This window comes from Ursus americanus, chromosome 35, assembly GCF_024610735.1.
Source record: "Ursus americanus isolate L20-20 chromosome 35, mUrsAme1.1.p, whole genome shotgun sequence".
In the NCBI taxonomy this organism is placed as follows: domain Eukaryota; kingdom Metazoa; phylum Chordata; class Mammalia; order Carnivora; family Ursidae; genus Ursus; species Ursus americanus.
The window spans coordinates 25,327,720-25,346,481 of NC_142161.1; the positions used below are offsets into that span (position 1 = coordinate 25,327,720).

Consider the following 18,762-nt stretch of genomic DNA (forward strand, 5'->3'; position numbering starts at 1 on the left):
CTACTGTAATAATTGCTGCAGCCTAAAATAGAAACACTTACTCTTGCAGAGAGCATGCATGCCTGGCTTACCAAGTGACCCTCAAAACTGCTTACTCAGATCCTGACTGGATTATAGCATTTTATGTGGATGTTAAAAATACCAATATATAATACAAATGATTCCACATCTTGTTTTCCCCCTCTCTTAATACTATATCTCAGGTGTGTTTATTGACTGCATAATAATTCTTTGTGTAAGTGTATCATAACCTACCTAACCTATTATATTGCTAATTTCGGTTTTTTGCTGTTCATTCCTTTAAAAAATAATGCCGCAGTAATTTCTTTATCTATACTATTATGAATGTATATTTACATTCTTCTCTCTGCCCCCTAACCTCAGGTGACATGCACATGTGCAAACATTTAGCTATCTTTCTATTATATGATATAATTCCCATTTTTTGATAAAACATATAGTCTCCGATTTTGAGATGTGGAGTTTTAGAATATGTAACACAAGTAAAACTTTACCTTCCATTATCTATGTAAAAATATTTAGCAATCATAAGATAATCTGTCCCATTTTAACTGATGAGTGTGTACTATTTCATTTTGCGTATTCTGCACTAAAGTTCACCCTATTGTAAGTTCACTTTCCTAAATCATTATCTGCTCTTAATAGTATCACCCACATTTCTAATAAAACAGCTTACAGTGCTTTTTCTTTTAATTAGAAAAGCAAAATTTTGGCATTGTGATTCTCTGGAAATGTTCATAATTAAAGTGCAATATGGTGCCAAAATAAACAAAATTAGCCATGTAGTACAGCAAGTAATTTTATTTTATGTAGGATAAACTATAGTTACTTTAAAAACAAGAGGTAAAAGATTTAAATAAGGTGTATCACAGTTAAATTCTTACACTTTGTTTTAAATGTGACAACCATCAAATTCCACCTTTAAAAATGATAACATTTTTAAACTATCCCACTTAACTCTGTTTAAATAAATGATTATATATTTAATTTATTAAGCTAGTATAAATATAATGAAAATAAATATATTCTAAAATGCTTCATATCAAAATGTTACTGAAAATTAAAATGTGTCAAATTCACCAGAGGAGTTCACAGTTTCAAGAAGTCTAATTTTGTTTTGATTTAAAAGAAAAAATAATTTTACGTATGATAGTCATTGAGGATTTACTACATACTTGCCAATCCACATTATTTCATTTAACAAGACCATTATCTTCAAGATTATTTTTAACATACCCTCTTATAAGTGAGGAAAAATGGTAAATCATCCAGTGTCACATAGCTAAAAATATCAAAACTGTTATTTTAATGCATTTTTTAATTTAAAAAATCTATACTGTGAAGTAAGCTTCAGGTCTTTTTTGTGGCATTAATTTTACATTTTATTTTTTTATCTGTACCCAACAAGTTGCTTTACAATGCAAATATATTATGAATATAATCTTTTGTGAGTCAATAGTAGTCTTTATTAGGTTTTCTAGCCTTAATTTATTTTATTTTTTGTTTTATTTTAGGTGGGGGCAGAGGGAGAAAGAGAATCTCAAGCACTCCACTCTGAGCGGGGAGCCTGAAGTAGGGCTTGATCTCATGACCCTGAGATCATGACCTGAGCCAAAAATCAAGAATTGGCTGTTTAACTCACGGAGCCACCCAGGTGCTCCTACCCTTAATTTAAATGTCAGTGTCTATATATTATTCTTCAGGTAGTATTAGAACTTGAGATATTTATTCTAGTGAGCAAGTATTCATTGTTTTCTGTATTTTTTAAGTCAAAGCAAATTAAACTCTATTTAGTAATGCACTGGATCCCAGAAAACATGACTACAATTTTCAGGTGAGCAGTGAGGTTTTTTGTTTTTTGTTTTTTTTAATGGCAGAGAACAAATGTATTTTATCTCCTACTCTTGTTATTGGGTACTGGAAGAATCTACTGACTGATTCTTACAAGTAGTGTGATTGTGAATATATTTCTTAATACATAGAGTACTAATAAGTAGAGAAAGTAGCTGTTATGTATAAAATGGATTGCACCATTTTTCTTTTATAAGGAGGGTCGCAAGATCATCTCATTGTACAGCACATGAGAAACTAAGAAACCTGTTGCAGAAATGATTGCCTAATGGTTGTTAATATCTAATTTTACCATGTCATTTACTTATGTTTTTTATTCCTGAACTCCCTCTACTTCTACCATTCTGGCTTGCTTAAGGAACTAGCTATTATTTTAACAATGGGATTCCTGTTGCTGCGAGGTTAAGTTGCCGTGAAGATCAAGGATGAGAGGCAAAATTGCAACTTTTAAATATTTTTTAGAAAAGATGGTGTCCACTTGCTGACATCAGGCACTGGAATCAATTCCTATCATCTTTTCACTCTCAGGAATATGTGGGGAAAAAGACCATTTCAAAGCTAAACTGATGTTTTGCTATTGAACAGGACTTTAAAAGCTCTTTGCAGACCAGATTTTTGTTTATTTTATCTTGGATATTAACAGTAGAGCCAATATTAAATTGTTTAATTTTTTTTAGATCGCCTCGATGAAGTTCTCTCCCTTACCTTTTAGAATGTTCTCCCCCAAGATTCTCAATCATCTGCTTCTACCATTTTGATGTGGTTTTGGAATATAGGGGAGATTTAGTGGTGTGGGGTCCAGAGTCAATGGCCATGAGAGAATTCTTGAGAAGTCTTTGTGCAAAAAGGTGGTTTTATTAAAAAATGGGGACAGGGGGCTCCTGGGTGGCTCAGGCGTTAAGCATCTGCCTTTGGCCCAGGTCATGATCCCAGGGTCCTGGGATCGAGTCCTGCATTGGACTCCCTGCTCAGCAGGAAGCCTGCTTCTCCCTCTCCCACTCCCTCTGCTTGTATTCCCTCTCTCGCTGCCTCTCTCTCTGTCAAATAAATAAATAAATAAAATCTTTTTAAAAAAATGGAGACAGGACCTGTAGGCAGAAAGAGCTGCTGCACTGGGGTTGTGAGGGGTCGCTGATTATATACTTGGGAGTTGGGGGTAGGGAAGACAGGAGGTTTTCAAAAGAACTTTCATATGTTAAAGAGGACCTACAGGATACTGGAGGCCTTGCCATTGTCAAATTAAAGTTGTCTTTCCCCCTAGGAAAGCAATAACTTTAAGATAGTTGGGAGCTTCCTGGATGAATATCACACATATCCCACCCAGGAGTGGGGGGGGGGGAGGGAGTGTAGAGGGAGGCTGCAGGGTGTCAGCTTATACTTTGTCTTCAGCTAGCCTTCTGCTCCCCACAATGCAATAACCATGTCTATTTTATATGACCATAATAATAATTGGTCTTCCAGAGAGTTGTATACTAGTACCATAGCGATCTGTTACTAAATATTAATAATGATAATAATAATAATAATAAAAATAGGACACTTTTTGGCCAACATTAAAGGAGATATTTTTCATATCAAGACATTCAGTCTTCACAATAGATGAAATATTTTAAAAATAATGTGTACATGCACTGTAGTGAGTTATCATATCATAAAGTAAATCACTAAAGAGCTAACAGTACTAACCTGGATACATATACTTTTGATTGACTGTAAACAAAGTGGCAAATATGAAAATCAAATGATACCAACAAGAAACATTTTTAGTATCATCAACATACATCCTTTTACAATTGAGTTTCTAGAATGATTAAGCATTATCATTACCATGCAGACGGATGGAGGGGGTAGGAATTTTGATAGGGTGACAAATTTTTACTTGATGGTAAAACAGGTAATAAAGACATTTTGGAAATACACGAGTGTTTTAGGAAGTTATGGTATCTACTGGAAAAAAACGGTACAGGTGTAATAGAAGCAAATGCATAGTAGACAAAATTGAGGGAAATAGCGTACTGCTCAAAGTAATTGTGCACATTGACTCAGCCATGGAGCGAGTTTAACCTTTGTCATGTTTATTTTTTACATATTTATTCAGTGAGTAGTACGTAGCTCCTGGCAGTTGGTGATTTCTGGCAGATGAAATAAGTTAAGGGTGACTTAAACTTTTTACCAGTATTCGTGGAGAAGACTGAAGATTTTTCATTCACCCAGTTTCCAAATAGTCTTTTCCTCCCTTTGTTTTCTTCTGACAGGAATTACCTCCCTAAAATTTGCATTTTGAAGAGAGGGCCCTCAGTTTCCAGAGACCAAGTAGAATATTCACATCTCAAGGGCACAGAAAAACAACGCAAGCTACTCCAAGAAGATCTATTGTTTCCTGAATCCAAAATTTAGGAATTTACTAGCCTTTTGAAATGAATAGGGAAGATTCTGGGATTGGTAGAAAGGATTAGGTGGGCTTTTTCTGTTTTTATGAAGCCTCAGTTTGAAGAACGGTTGTTTTTAATTCCTCAAAGAATTGGATTACACCCTGAATGCTATGAGGGGACTGAGCCAGTCACCCCACTATATTATCTTCGTTTTGCTTCTTTCTATCAGGAGAAGATCTTCAACTATGATAGAAATCAGCAGATTCCTGTGTTCTAGATTTAGAGATGTTTGTCTTTGGAATGTTTTTCTTTTCCTGTGGGTGAATTGTTTCATTCTGCTGAGGAGAGAGGTCTAAAAAAGAAAAAAAGAAAATCCTATCAGGCTCTGAATATCAGCTTCCACTTTGGTACAGATCCTTAAGAGGGGAGGGGGTGGGGGGATGGGCTAGCCTGGTGAAGGGTATTAAGGAGGGCACGTATTGCATGGAGCCCTGGGTGTTACACGCAAACAACGAATCGTGGAACACTACATCAAAAACTAAGGATGTATTGTATGGTGACTGACATAAAGAAAAGGATACAATTAGAAAAAAAAAATCACCTCAAATATCTTGTTAGGTTTCAGCTAGGACAAACAATAAATATTCCTGGCAGTTTTGAATGACCCTTTGATGCAAGAGACATCCCCCCAAACAGGTGCAAAAGACACTACCCTCCAAAGCGCTAGAGCTATCCCAAAAAGAGCCAAAAGAAAGGCTTAAACAATTCCCCTGAGACCTAGCAACCATCAGCAGGACCTGGTAAAGTTAATTAGTGTATCAGAATCCACAAAATGGAGGCCACCCCAGGGGCCCAGCCCCACATCATAAATCTAAACCAAAGTCAGCCCGCATTTATGGGAAACACCTGTCGAGCCCTAACCAATACTCATCACAATCCTCTAACCCAGCCTCAGCTGGTTTACCTTAACCTAGGAAATAAGGGCCTGCTTGGCCTTAAGTGGAACTCCCTGACCTCCTAGCCCATCAGCCCTGTTTTCCTGTTGCCGTTTCTAAGGTTCTGTAAAACTCGCTCGCACAAAGTCTCGTAAGTTGTGTTCGTTTTGTCATTTGACAGGCCCTAGCCACAAGCAGGGCGCAGCTCCCATTTCTGTGCAGGCACGTCTTGGGGCCTGAACCTGACGGTGGAGCTGCCTACGTAGGAGAGAATCAGCAACCTACGTGCTCCTGACAGAAAGCCGAGCGGCGTTCCCAGCATGCGACCCACGAAGGCATGGCTGTCTCTGGGAGAGAAAACGGCAGACAACCAGTAGGAACAACTGACATTTTACCTTCGTCTCTCTGCCCGGCGCCACAGAGATCCAAGAGGGCTGACTCGGGTAAGAACTGTCACCCTTCACAGGCTTCTGCCCGTTTTCCCAGGATCGAATCCGTAGGCTCCAGAGAGAGTGAGGTTTAAGGTAGAGTGTGTAGCTCCAGAATCTTCCAGAATTTGGCAAGGTTCTCCCTTAATTTTAGTTTCCTCTCTGCTGTTTAAGGGAATGTTCATGGCTGTTTCCAGAGAATCCCTCAGCGTCTCATCAGCCCTACAAAGCCCCACCTTGGGGCCCTCCTTTGAGATATGAGGGCATTCAATTTGGTATGGAAGGATTTGTATAAAACTTTTTGAGGACAATCATTTTTCCAGTGTCCAACTTGATTACAAATGAGACCCCAATTTCTGGGCCAGTGTTTTGATAATAGACCCCTCTCAGCGTGCAAAATGGGAGGCCCAGGTGCTGGTTTAGGTCTCTGGTCCTAGAGCTGCTGTAGTTTTAAGGCTACTGACTTGGTGGACTTCTGTTTGTGGTCTTATAGTCTCTGCAGAGTGGAAAGGCAATTCAAGTGTAGTTTTAATGAACTGTGAATACTCAAGGAGGCTGGCAAGGAGCAGTAGGAGTCCTACCGGTCTTATACTGTTTTGCTTTGGGTACCTCTTGTGGCTTTGAACTTTTCATTAGCCTTTTGCAGTGACTCTTTTAATGACGCTCTCTTAGAATCTTGAAGCCTTTTGGAGGCTTCTGCATAGCAATTAAAATAGGTATCCCGTTCTGTTTGATTTGGAAACAGTTGCTTTCAGAGAAGTATACTTCTCTAATGAATGATTTGGCTAATTGGATTATTTCCCATAATGGCCACGGTAATTCTAGATTGTCTTAATAAGATTTTTATCTTTTTGTAGGTATCTACAGCTTCCAGGGAAACCGTTCTTAGACCTATAGAGAGATATGCTAGAAGGAGGCATTTTTTAGCTAGCCCTCAGGTCTCTCATAGCCAAATGAATGCCTAAGGGGAATGTGCCACTGGGTTGGGGATTTTCGGTGTTTTACAGTATTCCTTGAGCGGAAATCTTCCTGAGGTTGAGAGGTGACCTAGTATCAATTTAACCCATTCTGTGATCAACTTACCCCAGCATAAGGGTCTAGGGTTAGGTGGCTCGTGGTCTAACAGCTTTTAATGCTTGATTCACGCCCACCAATTTTACGCCTTTGGTTTCCATTAGCAACAGATCTATTGTTCTTTTCATGAGAAGTTTTCTTTATGGTATGAACAACCTGATGGCTTATAATAGTGTGACTTGATTCTACTTAGATTTTGATGTGCCATTGGTCAAACATTCTGAATTTCTCGTCTTAATTTATTTCCTCAAGTCCTCCAATGTTTTATGCTGTGGACGTACTTCAAGGGTTTAAGTCCCCCTGATGGCTACCACACATTGCAGACATTGGAATTCCTTCTTCTTAAGTCTCCTAATGGCTACCACTCACTGTGGACTCTTAGTATAATTATTCCAGAGCCTTTCCAGGATCCCAGAACTTTTCTGGGAACTTTAAAAAACCCTGAAGTCTGTTTGGGAAATAATTGTTTTTAATAAAAAAGGTAGAATTAATATTTTATTGTCACTTATAATCAGATGGCAGTTGGGTATATAGTCTTCATGCCTGATCTTTCTGTTTTGTAAGTAAAAAATATATATGTATAGTTTTAAACAGCTCATAGCTGGTTATGTTTTATGCTTTAGAACACATGATGAGACTAATTCTTTAATAGTGGCTTCAAGGTTTTCCTTATCGGCTATAGAAAATTCACCCACCTTTTGTCCCTTTTTTAGAAACTGGAAGGTTTGGCATTTGACTTCACACTCTGAAAGCAACATTTGAAGCCAAAAAAATATGTATTTATATTCAAATATAATATTATATAAATTAAAAAAAGATAAAGTTTCTTTGGGTCAGAGAGCTGCACACAAGGGAGTGGAGCTTAAATCTGAGAGTCACTGACCCACAGCTCCTGGTCCTGATGAGAGGAACAGTAAGCTCAAAGGATTCGGTGTACGTCTCATCACGTCGCAGGTGGTTAGCAGTCAGCTTCTGATCCTACTGTTCATCACCAAAGACTGTTAAAAAATGATAAAAGAAGACACTTTAGGTGATACAGACAAACTTTAACACTTCATGAAGCAGACAGTCTTCATTCACAGAACTGCTAAGAATGTAACTATCTTTCCTGAAGAAGGGAAATAGGTTAATATAGAAAAATTACATAATTAAAAATCACCAATTTATAGACACGGATGTAAAAAACTGATTTAGGCAAGAATCCATAAACGGACACGGAGCCATTGTGTGAATAGTTACTGGGAAGCAGACATTCATGTAGCTGGAAAGCATCATGCTAGATTAACCACGTAGCATGCCCATTCACCATAAAAACTGAGCTCGTATATTCCGATACATTGCCAGGGAATGTGTACATTCCTTGTGATAGGGTTTAAATGGTTTGTAAATGGTTTAATCTAACCATGGTCATGAGATCATAAAAAAGAGTTAGATTGTGGAGCATTTTATACAGGTGGCCTGGACTTTTCAGAAGTATCGATGTTATGAAACACAAGAAAGTCGAGAGAATTAAAGACAAAAGATACATGCAACCAAATACAATGCATAATTCTTGATGGAATCTTGTATTAAAGCAAGGCTGGCAGCTAATTTTATGAACACTTACATAATTTAAATATGGATTACATTTCCTATACTATTATTGAATCCGAGTTAAATTCCTTGCTGTGAAAATGGAATTGTGGTTATGTAGGAGGTTGTCCCTGATTTTAAAGGCAGCAAGATGAAATATTTACGAGTGACTATCATCATGTCAGTGATTTACTTTTGAATATTCAGCAAAGGAGAAAGAGAAAACAAATGTTAACAATTGGCAAATCCTAGTAAGGGGTAAATGAGTGTCATTAAAATGGCTTTTACTATAACTTTTCTGTAGGTTTGATATTTTTTAAGGTAAAAAAAGGGCAAATCTTCTAAAACAAAATATAGAATTTTATACATTTCAAACAGGTTGTACCTTCATGAAACCTATCTATTTTGTTACCAAAGCCTTAGTTTTTTAATATAAGCAAAGCCTTATTGGAATGAAAAAGTTTTAGAAGACATTTAAGAATCTTATTTTCACAAAAATGATAAAACAAATTGATTTTCACAAACCCAGAATAACCTCCTCCCCTCACAATAGTCTTTACAATTACCTTTGCCTGTCTCATCTGAATATGAAAAAGGTTATGGCTTCATGCATAGGTCCTTTTATCTTTAAGGTCAATTTAGGAATATACCCACTGTTTTTTTAAATGATATGAAACCAATTCATTTTAATAATGAATTAATGTTTTCATAGTAGTTTTGGTAATATACGACTAAAAGTAGATTTTAGCTGAGAGAGAGGGAGACAATTCCCAACCTATACTCAGAATAACGTATTATTTCTTGGAGTAACAGAAAATAAGAAATGACAAAGAGGAAATAACTATAAACTTCAAGCCATGACACCTTTGAAAATAGCATAACAGTGTTAAAAGTATAACACAAATTGGAATGTTCAAATGTACAATGAGAAGTCATTACTTATACCCTTTTGAAGACAGGAGGAGGAGTGGAAAGTATACTTTGTGTTATTTTGAAAGAGAAAAACTGTTTGGCACTATCCTTTCTCTTACAAATTGAGAGCAAATAATACTCCTTTTACTTACAATTGAGAGATTACTCTGTGAAAATCCATGATAGGATTCTGAAAAAGTTTTACATGTTCACTTACTTGGACCATTAAAATGATGAAAATATCATCCTTTCTTACAAAAGATGCATACACTTGAAGCCACAACGTTTTTTCCTTCTCTTCAGAAGAAGAGAAGCATGAATTCTTAAAAATGTTATCTCTTTCAAAAAGGTAAGTAACGCACACAATTTTTAGAAAGTACTCACATCACAGAACTGCAATCAGAGTCAACAATTATGTACTGATTGGCCCTAAAGTTTGAGTGTTAAACGGATTCTCCCGTTGGACTATCACAGCAGCACTTTGCTGTATCAGGCTTTCAAATTAAATGGTCATAAGTACTATTCCTTACTATCTCGCAAAATTCATGTTAATCTATTGAAACTAAATATAAGCTCATTTGGTACCTACTGGAGCAGTGCTTTGAAAACTGTGGGTCACAGTCTGATGGCATCAACTTAATGCCTTGAGACCAGCATTTATAAATTATAAAGCAGGATAAAATAAGACAGGACAGAACAGACCATAATACTTCTACATGCATCACAAGTAGTAGGCATAAATATCGTTAGTGAATGACTGTGTATTTATGTGTGTAGTGTTACAATATAAAATGGGTTACTCTTGGTTTCAATTTAAAAAGTCGAGTGCAACGACTTGAATTTTCATAGGGTAAAATAGAGACCGCTACTTCCAGGGATTGTAAAATATAATAACAAATTTTAATGAACAAAACTTCCAAGCACAGCAAGATTTAAGTTATGTCTTAATAAAATAAAAATTGTTTTTATATTTTATTAATATGTTCTCATATTACATGGAAAATATACACTTGTCACAAACAAAACCAGAAGAATTAGAAAATCTGATTATGAGTTAAATTGAGCATCTTATAGTCATAAGGTGTTTGTATTTTACTGTGGACTCTATATTATTTAAATATTTTTCTATTAGGTGGTTAATACTTATTGATTTGTAAAAACTTAGATACTTATCTATGTTATATTTTGCAAATATTTTCCCAATTTGTCTCCAGCGTTTGAGTTTGTTTAGTCAGACAGACACTTTCAAAGTATATGTAGTGAAATTTATTATGTCAATTGCTTCTGGATTTGTCTCTTTAGCACCTTTTCTATGTTTAGATTATATATTTTACCTTTGCATCTCACCTGTTAATACTTCCGATTCCTATTCAGTACCTAACCTATCAGTATCATACTAGTATAAACCCTATTAAATCATGGTAGATTTATAGGATATTTTAATAACAGATAAGGCTAGGTTTTTGTTTTGTTTTGTTTTAAGATTTGATTTGAGAGAGAGAGTACTAGAGAGTGCACACAAGTAAGGTGAGGGGCAGGGGAGAGGGAGAAGCCGACTCCCGCTGAGCAGGGAGTCTGACAGGGCTCCAACCCAGGACCCTGGGATCATGACCTGAGTTGAAGGCAGACATTTAACCAGCTGAGCCACCCAGGCGCCCCCAGTCTTGTCTTTTAATACACTACTATTTTAAATATATTTCTGCTTAGTTCTGGTTATTTATCTTTTTATTTTCTAATTACTAAAAAACAAAATGTTTTTGGAAGTTCAGGTTAAAAAGTAGATGAAATTAATCTGTACAGTCTGACGAATGATTAGTCTAAAAAGCTTCCAGTTCAGTAAAACTTAAAAAAATAAAAACACTCCAATAATCAAACCGAGATTAAGGTATAAGGCATACCTTATCATTATCAGCCCACATGGGAAACAAACATTCTAATACCTGCAATAGTTTAGTTTTGATGCACATGAACATTATAAAAATGGAATAATACGGTGTGAATTGGTCCTCTTCTGTTTAACAGGATGTCTGTGGAATCAATATAAGCTGTTGCATCTTGCAAGACTGCTCTTTTTCATTGCTTTATGATATTGCAAGTGACTTTACCAAATGTGGAATAGCCTATGGATTGTTTCAGTGTACGAATTTCATGAATAATATTGTTATGGACATTTTTGTATATTTTATATTTTTTATTCAGATAGTTTCTCATTGTGTTAATTTTGATAAATTGTGTTTTTCAAGAATTTGTCCTTTTTCATTTAAATATTCAAATATATTGGCATTTAGATAGCATTTTAATTTTCAAATCCCAGTGTTCATTGCTTGGACCTGTTCTAGTTTTCCTCTTCACTCATTCTCCTATGGTAGTAACTCCCAAATTTCTTCTCTAGCCTGGGAATTTTCTTTGCAATCCAACCTCAGATGTCCATCTGCTTATTCTAAATCTCTACTTGGACATATAAGAATCTCAGACTCAACAGCTCTGAATTTAAACTCTGCTATCCCCCCTCCTTTTTTTTTTCCTTTCTGAGGCTTCATCTCAGCAAATGGCAACTTCCTTGCAGTTGTTCAGGCTAAAACCTTGAGGTCATCCCCTCCTACCCCCCACCCCATACCTCTTAGCAAGCTCTTGGCAATTTCTATTGACTATTTTCAGAAAGTAACCACCACTTCTTCCTCTCTTGCTGCCATTCTGGCCCCAGTCAAAGTCCCTTTTGGCTGTGATTACTGTGACAGCCCCTTGGCTGTTCTCCTCCTCCTCTCTCTTTCATTCTTTTTCTTCTTCACCTTTTCCTGTTCTCTCTCTCTCCTCTTCCAGTCTTCCTCTACTTTCTCCTCCCACTCTCTTATTTCCCACCCACCTCTATTTGCATTTAAGCAGCTAGATTAATCAACAAAACACAGATCCCGTATTTCAGCATTCTATCCAAAACCCTTCAAAAGTTTCTTAATCATTTTAAAAGCAAAAAGCCTTAAATTGGTCCACATTACAGTAACTTCAGACTTCCTTTGCTATGTTGCCCTCATCTCTTCTAATGGTTCTTTCTTATTATTCCTCAAGACAGGACATGTGCCTGTCTTAGAATCTTTTCGCTTGCTTTTCCTTTGCTCAAAATGCTTTTTTTTCTTTATCTACACGAATCAAATATTTCTTGATGAGTTTCCTATTGGGTTTAAATCATAATCCCACACCAGGCACTCCATATTTCCTTCTCTAATTTATTTTTCTCATTATCTATATTACATATTTTAACATACTATATACTATACAATATACTAAATATAATGTGTGTATGTATGTATTTTTTACTTATTTATATTTTTGTTTATCTGTATCACAAGAATGTGTCATAATAAGAACGATTTTGGTTGTATTTTCAGGACCTAGAATGGTATCTTTTAATATGTAATATTTTTATATTGTTTTTGATACTTTTTTATATGTGAAACTCTTGTGAGTTTATGAGTGCATTTGATTTCCATCTTCTGACTTTCATTTGTGGTTATTTGTTTCACTACCATTTTGAAGATATTTTTTATGATCCCATATTTAGTTTATCTTGAAACTAAATCTTGAAAACATGGTGGGAAATAAATCCAATAACTTCAGGGTCTTCTACCTAGTAAAATTTCTAGGGCTCTAGCAGTGTGGATCATGTCAAAATTCTCTTCTTAAGTGAAGGATAAATTGTTGTATCTGGCTACTCCTATAAGCAAAACAACACACAATGCCTGGGGGATCTCTTCGGATAGTGGGGGCAATACATTCATCATTTAGGTGTGTTATTCTGGCCTATTTACTGAGTAGCCTGAAAAGCTGCTAGATTTGAGTGGGGCCCAGAACATAAGAAGGCTCTATAACAGGTCCATCCTGCCTTACAAGCTGCTCTGCCACTTGGGCCTTGTGATCCTGTAGATTCAATGGTGCTTGAAGTGTCAGTGGCAGAAAGGGAGGCTATTTATAGCTTTTGGAGGGCCCTCATAGGTTAATTACACCACAGGCCCTTAGGATTTTAGAGCAAAGTCCTACTATCTTCTGGATAACTTTTCTCCTTTTGAGAAACAGTTCTTAACCTGCTATTGGTTCTTAGTAGAGACTGCACACTTAAACTTAGGCTATCACATCACCATGTGACCTGAGCTGTCCGTCATGTACTGGGTCTTATTTCACTTACTTAAAGCTGGACATTAACAATAGTGTTCCATCATCAAACAGAAGTTGTATATAACATGATCTGGCTTGAGTAGGGCCTGAAGGCACAACTAAGTTACATGAAGAAGTGGTCCAAATGTCTGTCCATGGCCCCCACTTCTGCACTACATTCTCTCGCTCTGCCTGCACCGTAACCTCATGGGGATTTGCCCATGATAAACTGGCAGAGGAAGAAAAGATTTATGTGTGTGCCCTATGTGCATGTTCACCACAGCGTGCCTCAGCAGAGGAGGATTTTAATGATCAAGGGGAATAGGGTGACCCATTCTATATATACCAGTCATTATCTCTCTCCAGCCACCTCTGTCATTGACCAATGGGCCAAAAACAAAGTGGTCATGGTGGCAGGGCTGGAGATCGTGCATGGCTTCAGCAGCACAGACTTCCACTCACCAAGGCCAACCTGGCTGTGGCCACCGCTGAGTACCCAATCTGCCACCAGCAAAGACCACTACTGAGTCTTCTTCTACATGACATCATTTCTTAGGTAGATCAGCTAGCTACTCGGTGGTAGGTTGATTGATCAGACACTTCTATCATGGAAAAGGTGACATTTTGTTCTTATTGGAATAAACACTATTTTGGTTATGGATACGGCTTCTCTGCATGAAGTGTTTCTGCCAAAACTGGCATCCATGGACTTACAGAATGACTTATTCACTGTCATGGAATCTCACACAGAATAGTTTCTGATTAAAGAACTCACTTCACAGCAAAGGAAGTGAGGCAATGAGCTCATTATTGTGGAATTTACTGGTCATACCATGTTCTCCAACATCTGTAGCTGGTTGAGTGGCAGAATGGCTTTTGAAGACTCATTTACAGTCCTAGTTAGGTGCCAGTACCTTGCAGGGCTTGGGTAAGATATCCCAGAAGACTGTGCATGGTCTGAATAAGCATCCAGTATATGGTGGTGTTTCTCCCATAGCTACAACTTACAGAACTAGGAATCAAGGAATAGAAATGGGGAGTGGTACCACTCACTATTTTCCCTAGTGACTGACTAGCAAAGTATTTTGCTTCCTCTTTCCAGAATCTTAAGCTTTACTGGCCTTAGAGGTCTTCGTAATAAAGGGGTGAATGTTTTCACCAGAAGACACAACAGTGATTCCCTTGAGCTAGAAATTAAGACTGATATCTGGTCACTCCTCATGCCTCTGAATCAACTGGAAAAGAAGTGAGTTACTACGCTGTCTCTGATGATTGTTCCTGACTACAAAGAGAGAATTGGACTACTACTCCACAGTAGAGGTAAGGAAAAATATGTCTAGAATACAGGAGATCCCTGAGGGAATCTCTTAGTATTTCAATGCCCTGTGCTTAAGGTCAATAGAAAACTACAACAACCCAATCCAGGCAGGACCAATAATGGCCCTGACTCTCCAGGAAAGAAGGTATGGGTCACCTTACCAGTTAAAGAATCACACTCAGCTGAAGTGCTTGCTGAAGGCAAAGAGAATAGTATAACCGTATGACAAGTTACAGAAATAGAGACTATAATTTTTAGGAGTATTTTATCATTTTGTTATGAATTTGTATATCCTATATCTTTGTTTTCTTCACTCTCTTATTCCCTATCAAGTAACATTGGATGTATTGACTTTATATCATAGTATTAAGTATTATCAATTTTATTATTTATTAATATTTATTAATAGTATTTATTAATTTTATTAATTTTATAAAACTTGTTATGGTTTATCAAGGAGAAGAGTAAACATCATTCAAGCACTTTACCTCTTGAGAATTAGTGTTTTTGGTTGTGCACAGGATAGTATCATGTTATTATCGTGTTAGGAATGGACTTGTGATGGTTAATTTTATTTGTCAACTTACTGAAGCATTGGGAGCCCAGATATTTGATCCAACATTATTATGAGTTTGTCTCTGAGGGTTTTTCTTGATGAGACTAACATTTAAATCAGTAGACTAAGAATGGATTGATAAAAACAAAAAGGCTAAATTTCCCATGAGTAATAGGGAACTCTCTGCCTAACTGCCATGAACTGGGGTTTTGGACTTGAACTGAAATATTGGCTTCTTCTGCCTTTGGACTTGAACGGAAATATCAGCGCTTTCTTGTTGTGAAAGAGTGTGTGAGCCTCCTCTCACTCAGACTGGAACCACACCCTAGGGTTTCTGGGTTGTCAGCTTACTGACCGCAGGTCTTGGGATTTGTAGCCTCCATAATTGTATGAGTCAATTCCTTATAATAAATCTCTTTCTCTCCATCTCTCTTGCTATGTATAGACATCCTGCTGGTTCTGTGTCCCTGGAGAACTCTAATAATTCCAATTACATATATTTGGGTCATGTGATATTGTCCCACAGGCTGATGATATGTACAAACACAAATATATTTTATATATTATACATTTGTATATAAGCATATTCACCATATATACATATATATTCTCCATATTACACATATTACACAATTTCTGATGATCTATCCTCAACTTCAGGGACTCTTCCCTCAGTCTTTACTATTGTTTTTTCATCCAGTGAGGTTTTTTTTTTTTCCTTTTTTCAAGATTTTATTTATTTATATGAGAGAGAGAGAGAGAGCACATGAGCAGGGGGAGGGGCAGAAGGAGAAGCAGACTCCCGTCTGAGTACAGAGTTCAATGGACAAGGGGCTCCATTCCAGGAACCTGGGATCATGACCTGAGCCGAAGGTAGACGCTTAATGGGTGGAGCCACCCAGGCGCCCCATCATCCAGTGGATTTTATGTCAATATTTTTTGTTCTGTTTTATAATCAGAGTTTGTCTTTTCATTAATTGTGACCATATAACCTTATTGCACTTCACTTGAATACCCTTCACAGGTAATGTGTTTTTACAACTTGAAGGTTTGTGGTAACTCTGAGCAAGTCTAATGGCACCATTTTTCCAACAGCAATTGCTCACTTCATGTGTCTGTAACACAGTAATTCTCACAATATTTTAAAGTTTTTCATTATTTTATTTGTTATGGTTATCTGTGATCAGTGACACATTATGACTCATTGAAAACTCAGATGATGGTTAACCTTTGACAATGAAGTATTTTTAAATTAAAATATATTCATTGTTTTTCAAACATAATGCTATTGTTCACTTAATAGACTGTAGTATAAACATAACTTTTATATGCACCAGGAAGTGAAAAAAAAATCATTTGACTTGCTTTGTTGTGATATTTGCTTTATTGGGGTGGTCTGGAACAAAACATACAATATCTTCAAGGTATGCCTGTATTTTCCTTTATATCTTTAAACATAGTTGTAATAGCTCCTTTATTATCCTTGTCCTTTATTATCTTAAATTTCAACATCTAGGTTACCCAGTGTTATCTTTTGTTTATTGTTCTTTCTTTTTTGAATTAATTATGTCATCCTATTTCTTTAGATATCAACCAATTTTAGATTGTTTCCTTGGGCATTGCAATGGATATTTTTTAGAAACTAAAGATGATTTTATGACCTTCTGATGACTATTTTTTAAAATTCATTTTCAAAGACCTATAAGTTGGCTGAACATGAACTATGAAACTCCATTTCCCTTTTTAGGTGTTTGGGATTTTCCCTATGCACAATGGTTCAGAGATTAGCCAGAGATCTGGGCAGAAATTGTACGAAAAAATTTAGGGATCTCTTCTCACTTTTCCTTGTGATATTTCTCTGTTACTTTAAGTGGTTGCATTTACATTAAATCCTCTCCTATGTTCCCTCATGCCAGTTGGACTGAAGGGTTCTTATTAAATTTTAGCCACATTGAGCAGTGAAGGCTTGAGGCTTCTATCAGGATGAATCATAAATAATTTGACCCCATGTTGTTCCCTTCCTCTGTGTCAACTTTCATGGAATATCTATGCTTCTGTCCCTTTCCAGTGCCTGAAGGAAATTCTTTATGTTTTGTTGAGTTTATACTTGTTATCTGCAGGAGTGTTGGTCCAATGGGAGTTTACTTGGCCATGACAGGAGCAGAACTCTATAGGGAATGACAATTATAGGCACCTGAAGATTGTTTGAACATAAAATAACATGATCTAATTAGATCAAAAATGAAATTGATCTTATTTCATCGTTCACAACTTCTAGGTCTACATCTGAAAATTTTTTTCAGCATCTATTCTTTTGAAAATTTCTAAATTTTACTACCACTTTTTCCTTAAGTTAAGATTTGATATATATTGTGAGAAGAAGAGTTTTAGACCAGGGAAAGAGGTCTTTAATAGAGTCCAGAGGGGAAAAGCTGTCAAGGATTGAGGTGTTAGTGCAAGTCATAATATGTTGTCCAAACAACTTTGAGCCTAACTTACAAGGAGCTTTGCTTTTTACATTACTAATATAAGCCACTTCATTGTAAAATCCCTGTGTTCTTTGCAAATTCATGTTATTGGCACCAGTTAGGCAAGAAAGAGACATATACTATATGCACTATAGTTCTACAAAGAATAATATACTTTTGAGCCATGTTATTCATTTTGCTTCATCTATATTATTATCTAGGCTCTAACATTTGACTTATGATTTTCATCATAATTATAATGAATAATACAGAAAATAACCAGTATATTACGATAACATTTAAAAATAATTTTATAAATGATAAATATTGAATAAGTACCAAATGTACTCATTATGTTGTTTATTTTACATGCATTACCTTTAGACATCCTAAAGCATACTCTGAAGGTATAATTATATCAACTTCTCAAAGTCAAACAAAACAAAATACTAACAGTCACATAAATTAAGTAACCTGCTCAAATGATGTAGCTAGTAAGTGGTGAAATCTTGTTCAAACCAAGCAGTTTACCAGATTTTATTCCCAGTACATTTATTTTTCTTTTTTCTTTTTTCCTTCTTTTGGTGGGGCAAGGATGAATGAAGGGCAAGAATGTAAAAAAAAATAGAGTATAAAATTTAACAATTTATAAGAACTTGATGATTGAGTTTCTAAATGTTACATTTTAAGTTGCTAATCTCAAATCAACAAAATGCCCAAAAGTATGTAATCAATAGTAATACTTTTAATATTAATGCACTTGTCTTGAATTTACTTTTATACTTTTTGATTTCCCATCTTTGTACAGCATACACAGATTTATGATGGACAGCTTGAGGACTGAATATAAAATTAAGGAATTTTAGGATTTAGTGAATATTGAAGCTTGAGAATGTAATCTTTCAACTCAGCAGTTTTACTCCTCATTGTTTTATGATAAGGTTGTATGATATTGACTCTTTTTACACTGGATTAAATTCAATTTTTTTTAACTTGATAATTTACCAAAATAAAAAAATGAAGTCTTCATTTTATTAAAAGGAACCTTATCTTCTAGGGAAGAATTAGCCCACCATGTACTTTGGCTGTATGTGCGAGTATTGCTTGGA

The 18,762-nt window shown here is 36.1% G+C and overlaps 1 long non-coding RNA gene across 1 annotated transcript in view; it reads left to right on the plus strand.

Moving 5' to 3' along the window:
- Nucleotides 1–5,280: 5,280 nt before the first annotated feature.
- Nucleotides 5,281–18,762, plus strand: part of LOC148107134 (uncharacterized) — a 210,193-nt gene continuing 196,711 nt past the window's right edge. Inside the window, exons 1-2 of the long non-coding RNA XR_015723089.1 lie at nucleotides 5,281–5,622; nucleotides 14,414–14,631. This is a non-coding gene — a long non-coding RNA (uncharacterized LOC148107134). The remainder of the gene's footprint in view (nucleotides 5,623–14,413; nucleotides 14,632–18,762) is intronic.